A 7087-nucleotide genomic window follows, 5' to 3' on the forward strand; every position below is an offset into this window, starting at 1 on the left:
TATGATGTGGTTCAGTTACTAAGTGAGGCAGTGATTCATGTTCACTATAGATGGGATGGATCCATTTAGCCCATTGTAACTATACTGTTATTTTTTTCAGCCCAGCTGGGTAAAGTTTGGCAAATGCATAAGCAGCTGAAAACAGAGTCTTATAATGAAAAGTGTCAGGCACCACTGCCAACTCCTCCTGTAATAATTATGAGTTGTACTTTTCATCCATCCATATCATAGCATCTTATAAATCCTGCGGCCAAGATTTTACAACCTGAGTGCCTACACCGGACTCCAAAACTGACATTTTGGTGCCCCTCACCTTCCATCGTTTGAAAGAGGAAGAGTAATTTAATCAAGTTTTCATCTTGATGTATAGATCTCCTTTTCCCACTCACGAACGATGTGGAAGCATGAAGCTGAGTGGATTCTGCTCTCCCTTGTCATAACAGTTTCTTAGTCCATTAAACATTACGGGTCCGAGGCTCCACTTACTGAAGGCAATGGAAGGACTCCCATGGAGTTCAATGAATGTTGGATCATTCCTCCTTAGACCTGGCTTTTATCATATTTCATGTAGTGAGTTTATACAGTGGATAAAGTTATTTGACCATCCACTGTAAACAGAGAAGAGAAATGCTTCCTTATGTTTATTGTTATGGATTTAAATCGGAGGCCGTCTTGTTTGTCCCTGGCAGGGGGACTGGGGAAAAGAGGGCTGGCAAGACCCCGCTGTTTAAATGTGGCACAGGTAAAATGCTTACAGATGAACAGCCCCTTCGTTGCTCAGGGAAACACTCTTCCCCTAAGGTAGGTTTTAAATCTGTCTCATACTATGAAGGGAGAGGAGAAGAGGGGCAACACAGGAGAGTTTATTTTAAAGAACATCTGGATTTCATCAGCAATGACCAGTTTGAACTCAGAAAAAATGAGGTAAGAAGCCCTCAACCCCCCCTCTTTTTTGTGTGCAGACTACTTCCTTAAAAGAGCTGGAGCACGTCAGGGAATGTTTAACTGCATTCCAGCCATTGAACGGTAAGAGAAAACACACCAGTCATTACTACAGTGGAGACTGCAGCAAAATCTGGGGAGGTTTGCAGATAAAACTGTTGGACGGCAACCTCTCGTGTTGCTGGATGGCGAGTCGGGATTCTCGGCATGCTTCCTATGAGTGGAGACGGGATGTGACTCCTTCTCTACAGGGCCAGAGGCCTAAAATCTTTGGTAGGCTGGAAGGGAAAGAGAATTATTAATGGTCATCCTTGCCTCCTCCAAAGAAAAGTAGGAAATTTGCAGCATCCTAGTGAAGCAGACAAAAAAGTGAGCACCAGTATTATGCAAATGACTTTCTTCTAACAAGGAAGTGAATTAACTAACTTCCTTGTTAGAAGAAAGTCATATGCACGAGGACCGCTTAACACACAAATGTTGTCCGTAAGCTTGAGGTTGTGCAAACAGCAAATTCATTCATCTTAAGGTTTCTTTTGAATCCAGATGGGTTTTTGTTCTTAAAGGGATGCTGCAACCCTGCCACAAGTTATTGGGTAAGGTAGTATTATACTCACTCCAGCCCAATATGTGGGAAGGGTCTTCTGTGTTATACAAGAAGTCAAGCTGGATGATCGTACTTCTCTGTTCCGGCCTTAAAATCCGTGAGTCCCATAGGCAGAAATATCTTCTGCAACCAGCGTCCTTGTTGGATGATACGGACCAGTGGTTCTTGGAGATCACTGAACATTTCACTTGTGACCTCAGAGGTGAAAGGCTAACGAGCTAAATCTGGTCCGAGTGCGTTAAGAATGACACTGGATCTGACTCTACAGCTTCCCTGGCTTGCAGAGTACCTTAGTCTGGGATATGAAGGTACGACTGCTAGTAGGGACCTGGGTATTTTACGCTCTATTCAACCACGCTTCTGGGGCACAGCCTTGAAGAGCCATAGAAGCTGGGGTGTCTAACTTCCTTCGGCCTGATCTACACAGTTGCATGAGTTTAGCATAGGGCTTGCCCACAAAGGGGCATTGAGGGAAGGTCATTTATCCAAATTAATTGACAGTATAAATTAAGAGTGCATTTGTAAAACTGCATCAAACCTTGTTGTGGGCAGGCTTGTTCAGAATCAGCATGGCTTTAAATGAATTTAGCTTACTTCACTGACACAAGTGAAATGCGAAGTAGCCGGCGCCAGATTAGGGCCACGTGAATTATGAATAAGAGTGCTCACACAGGGGTTCCTCACAACTTAACTGATCCATTTGAAACAGAGCTAATACAGATTAATTTCCTGAAGGTCTGCATGTGGACCAGCCCTATATCAACTATTTTAAAGCAACAGCAGACAACTCCATCACGGCGTGTGTTATGGTATATAGGCTTTGCATTGCTCTGTTCGTGTGCTGTCTAATTATTTGGTCACGCTGTAATTACCTAGGCAAATGTGGAGGTCTTGAGATGACAGCTCATTATTTGGGACACACTTCAGCTCTTTTTTGTGTGTCAGAGGAAGAAGTCTTGTCCTATATCCTAGGTTCCCTCCGGAGCTGTAACCAAGTATGTAATATTCAGAAAAGGAACGGGTTGACTTGAAATATTTCAGCTTTGATGCAAAGTTGAAATTTTTGGTAGGAAGCAGATTTAAAAAAATATCATTTAGACAAAAAAAACCCTTGGTTTTCCATCAAAAAAAATGCTTCAGTGGACATTTGACTAACCGTAGTCTTTGGTATTTTTGATATGACTGCCATCACTTTTTTGTGATGCAGTTACACATCTGTTTGTCGCTGAGCTAAAACCCCGCAGCCATTTCACAGAGGCCAGCAAACAGCATTTTGCTTGCCATCAATCCTGATCTAGCATCCAAGGGCTGAAAAAACCCATACTGTTGGGTTCTTCCCTCACTCCCCCTTGCAGAGCCGTGCGTTGAGTGTCGAGGATGCATCTTGTATTGAAGTACAAGAATCCAGAAAAGCTGAAATGATCCCTTTTAACATGTTGTGACCAACACATTCGAGTTCTGAGATCAATAAAAGAAACAGAGCTATTTGAAGAGGAGAGGAGGGATCATGTGCCAAAGTTCCCACCCATTATATCACAGTAGGGTACAGACTTTACAGATTTGAGCAATCACTTATACAGCATGTTACGGGTCACCTAGCTTTTATATGAGCAATTAGCAAACTTTTTCCTTAAGTGGCAAATCCCTTAATGTGGCACAAATGTAGCCCTGGAGGGTACAAAGCCTTTTCCTTTTCTTTCTTTTTTTTTTAAAGCTGTCTCATGCCAAGATTCCCAGGCTTAAAATCCAGGGTAATAATTATTTCCCACAGGTCTTGGATGTTTTGATTAACAAAGCTATAGTAAAGCCACTTCTGGTTTTGGGGAGGATGCGGTAGCTTCTCACAGGGATTTTGCTGGGGCAGTTGAGATTATGCAAAACTTGTGGTGCACTTCGGTGGGGAGACAAGATTGAGACGTGAACAACAGGCAGAATCGGGAGAGGAGCTTAGGTGTCAGCTGTTATCTGGTCCTGCTGGCAGGCAGCATCTCGGAAGATGTTCAGGTTGCTGCCTCGGCATTGACTGGGCTTGCTTGAAATATTATTTCAGGACTCTCTGAAGCTACAGGTGAAATCTTGCCCTCTGATACTGTCAGGTTCAGTGGTGCCAGGATCTCAGCCAAGGTCATCTGTGGATGTCGGCAGGTTTAGAAACTGTTTCGTCGCAATGCCTGCCCTTGAGCTTCTGGAGGTTAACGAGGTAGGGAAGTGAACCTTCAAGGCAGGATGATGCTGAGGTTTGCCTTTACCTTGAGGAAAGAAAATCGGTGAATGAGAAGATCAACCTGCCGCTTGTTCTGTGACGCTGGCTAAGTCACCTCGCCTCTCGGTGCCTTTGTTTCCCCTCCCAACTATCCCATCTTGTCCATTCAGATTGCAGACTGTCTGGGACAGGAGCTCTCTCACCCTGGGTATCTGTACAGTCCCTAGTACAAGGGGTCTTGACCTTATTAGGGCCTATCGTTAGCACTAAAAAGATTATTATAATGAGTTTAAAAAGTGGAGCCTGCCATAGGACTTTCTCTAAAGACATGCATTTTAACAGGGGTTTGAAAAGCAGCAGTTTAGTTTCTATGGGCTGATCTTGCAGAGGTATTAAGAGCATGTGCTTTTGCCCAGGCCATTGCGGTCAATCCCCTCCTCCAGAATGTGTTGTGAAAGGCAGGCAAACCTATTTTGCTGGCAACAATAGTAATGTCATTTAGGATGAGGACAATCTGAAAACACAAAGTACAACGTGAAACCTGCCCCTTTCTGTGGCGTGTTACAGGAGCACTGCAAGCCCCTGAGAAGCCTGCCAGCACAATCCTCCTCTGTTGGCAACTGTCTTTGCAAAGGATGCTTTAAATTCCCTCCAACCGCTGCTGCACAAAGTGAGGCAGCTCCTGCCAGGCTAGGTTGGATCTCGCATTTCCTGCTGTTTTGACCTGCTGCACAATTGGACGTTGCCACTTGTGCTGCCTAAAACCACTGCAAAGCAATAGATACTTTTGTGGCTGCTCGTGTGACATTTTATCTAGTTTTATTGCTGTTGCGGGACCGATAATGCATGTGCAAGTGGTTTCTGCAATCTGTGCGGTGGCTCTAGACATACAAGTCTTTAATTTACAAAACAAATGTTCGGAAGGAGACTGCTTGGGGTTCAAGAAATCAAACACGTTATTATGCAGCCTCATGATTTTTTTGTAATGCCTTTTTTACAAGCCACATAATACTGCTTCCCCATCTCTCCTTCCCTCTTCCTGCATTAAAATGGCTTGGCAGGGATTAGAGTCAATGCAATTCTGGTGCTGCTGTTGAGTTATTAAATGCTGATGTGCTCTGCGCTTTACAGGCCAAACAGACATTTGCTGCTCCAAAAGGCCAGGAGTCTAAAATCAGCAGTGGCAATCCTGCATTTGCTGCTCCAAAGGGCCAGCAGTGGCAGTCCTGCCACTGTTTCTCACAGTGAGTTGTACCTTCATTTTCAAGGCATCCCAGAGGTGTTGTGAGGCTTAATTATTATTCACATGGTGCTTGGCACTCTCCGGATGGAAGGCACTGTGGATGCTACGTTATTAGCATCCTCGTTAGTTAGAAGTTCAGCTCTTTGAAGCCAAGTGCTGAGAATTATTTACTAATTATTACGGCTGCAATTACCCAAGTCCCATAGCCACCCAGACGCATCAATCAGAAGGACGAGGCGCAACCTTCGCAGCTCACTGTGGGGGGTCTGAGCTTTGGAAACACAAGTCCCAGTTACATGCTTTATTGCCTCCTCTTGCTGCTGCATCCGCTTGGCTTCTGCAGGGGACCGTGATGTCAGGGTTTGTTACGTATTGGCTTGAACTCTGACAGCAGCTGAGGGTCACCTGTCTCACGACTGGTATAATTGGTGGCTTGGGAGCTGAAGATGCACTCAGGCTGCCAGCCAGCGGGATATGATGGACTGAGTCATCTGTCTAATGGTGTTTTCAGAGCCACTCGTATAACTGCTGAGCAGGTTGCACAGCTCTTTAAGCCAAAGGTCCAGAATTCAATTTTCTCCCCCCTTCACTTGTTGCTTTACTGGGACGTCTGGAGAAAGTCCCGCTCTGCTGCAAGATCCACAATTACTTTGAATTTTTTTTTCCCTCAATGCAAGGAATATAAGGAAGGAGCATGTGTATGAGGCTTCGTTGGAACGTGTCTTTTGCTTGTTAAACGTGGCACAAAAATGTGCTTTTAAATGGAGGGATTGGTCTTGTGGGTACTATGTTTTGAGGGGGTTAGGTGGTGGGAAGGAGGCTAGACTATTCCAGGCTCTGGCTGGGTGTCTGGATAACGCAGAGCCGTCCAACTTCTAAGTAACTGGGGCCTGCACGCACCAGTGAGGACCACTGGTACCTGGGCTGCACCCCGACCAAGATAGCCCCTCTCCTCCACATACATGCACTGCTGCACCATGTCGTGGGCTGTCCTGGTGCCATTTGCTGCACCACCCTACTCCCTGGGGTGGGGGTAGGAAGCAAAAACTGATGGTGGGGAGGGGGGAGTCTAGCGACCCCAGCTGCAGCAGAAACCAGAGATAAGGGGGGCAGCAGCTGGTTAGGTGTCCAGGAGCCATACAGTAACCCCTGGCAGGTTGCGTGTGGGCCGCCAGTTAGACAGCCCTGAGACCCAGCATTAAATCTCCCTGCTTCTCCCCTTTTCATCTGTAAAATGGGACTAAGGATATTTCCCCTTCTTTGCAATGTGCTTTGAGAACTGTGGATAAAACATATTCTATTCATGCCAGGGATTACCATTATTGCTGTGAGACCGTAACCCCTTTGGGATTACGTATAACACCCAACCTAGTGGGGTCTTAATCCTGACTGGGGCCTCCTGCACTGTAGCAATCGTTAATAATTGAGGGGTGACTTGACTGTGAGATATGCAAACCTTCCTGAGGATAAAATACCAGCTAATAAAGAGCTTTTGTATCTAGCAGAGAAAGGGGGAATGGGAATGATTGTCTGGAAGTTAAAGCTAGACAAATTCGGATTGTAAATAAGGCACATTTTCACAGTGAGGATGAGTAACCATTGGAACAAACCAGGGAAGTGGCTGTGCAGCGACACTGATGAGCAACGGCTTTGAAGAGAGCAGTAGGGGAACTGTTTTAGGATTTGGAGCAGCAGTAACCTGGAATACTCATTAAAACCTGTGTTGGAGGATGGAAGCTGTTGCTTAATGAATTAGCGTTGCTCACCAATTCGCTCAATTTGGTTCACCTCTGCAAAAGCAGATCTCAGCACTGAAGGCACCCCCTTTGTGTCCAATATATTTTCTTCTTCTTGTTTTTTTTTTTTTTTTTATTATTTGAGACCTAGAAGAAAGGCTCATAAGAGATCCTGGAGAATGAAGGGCAAAATACGTTTTGCATAATAATACGAGTCAAGCAAGGTCACACGATGCAATTTGTTGAGCTTCAGAAGTCACAGTCGGGTCACTCTCCGTCTCTGGCTGTTAACTGGCTGCAAAGCTGTGCTGGCAAGGGATTTCATGGCTTTAATGCAAAGCTTTTGGAATTGCACTGTT

Source organism: Gavialis gangeticus, unplaced genomic scaffold, assembly GCF_001723915.1.
Source record: "Gavialis gangeticus isolate Ggan-Ray unplaced genomic scaffold, GavGan_comp1, whole genome shotgun sequence".
In the NCBI taxonomy this organism is placed as follows: Eukaryota; Metazoa; Chordata; order Crocodylia; family Gavialidae; genus Gavialis; species Gavialis gangeticus.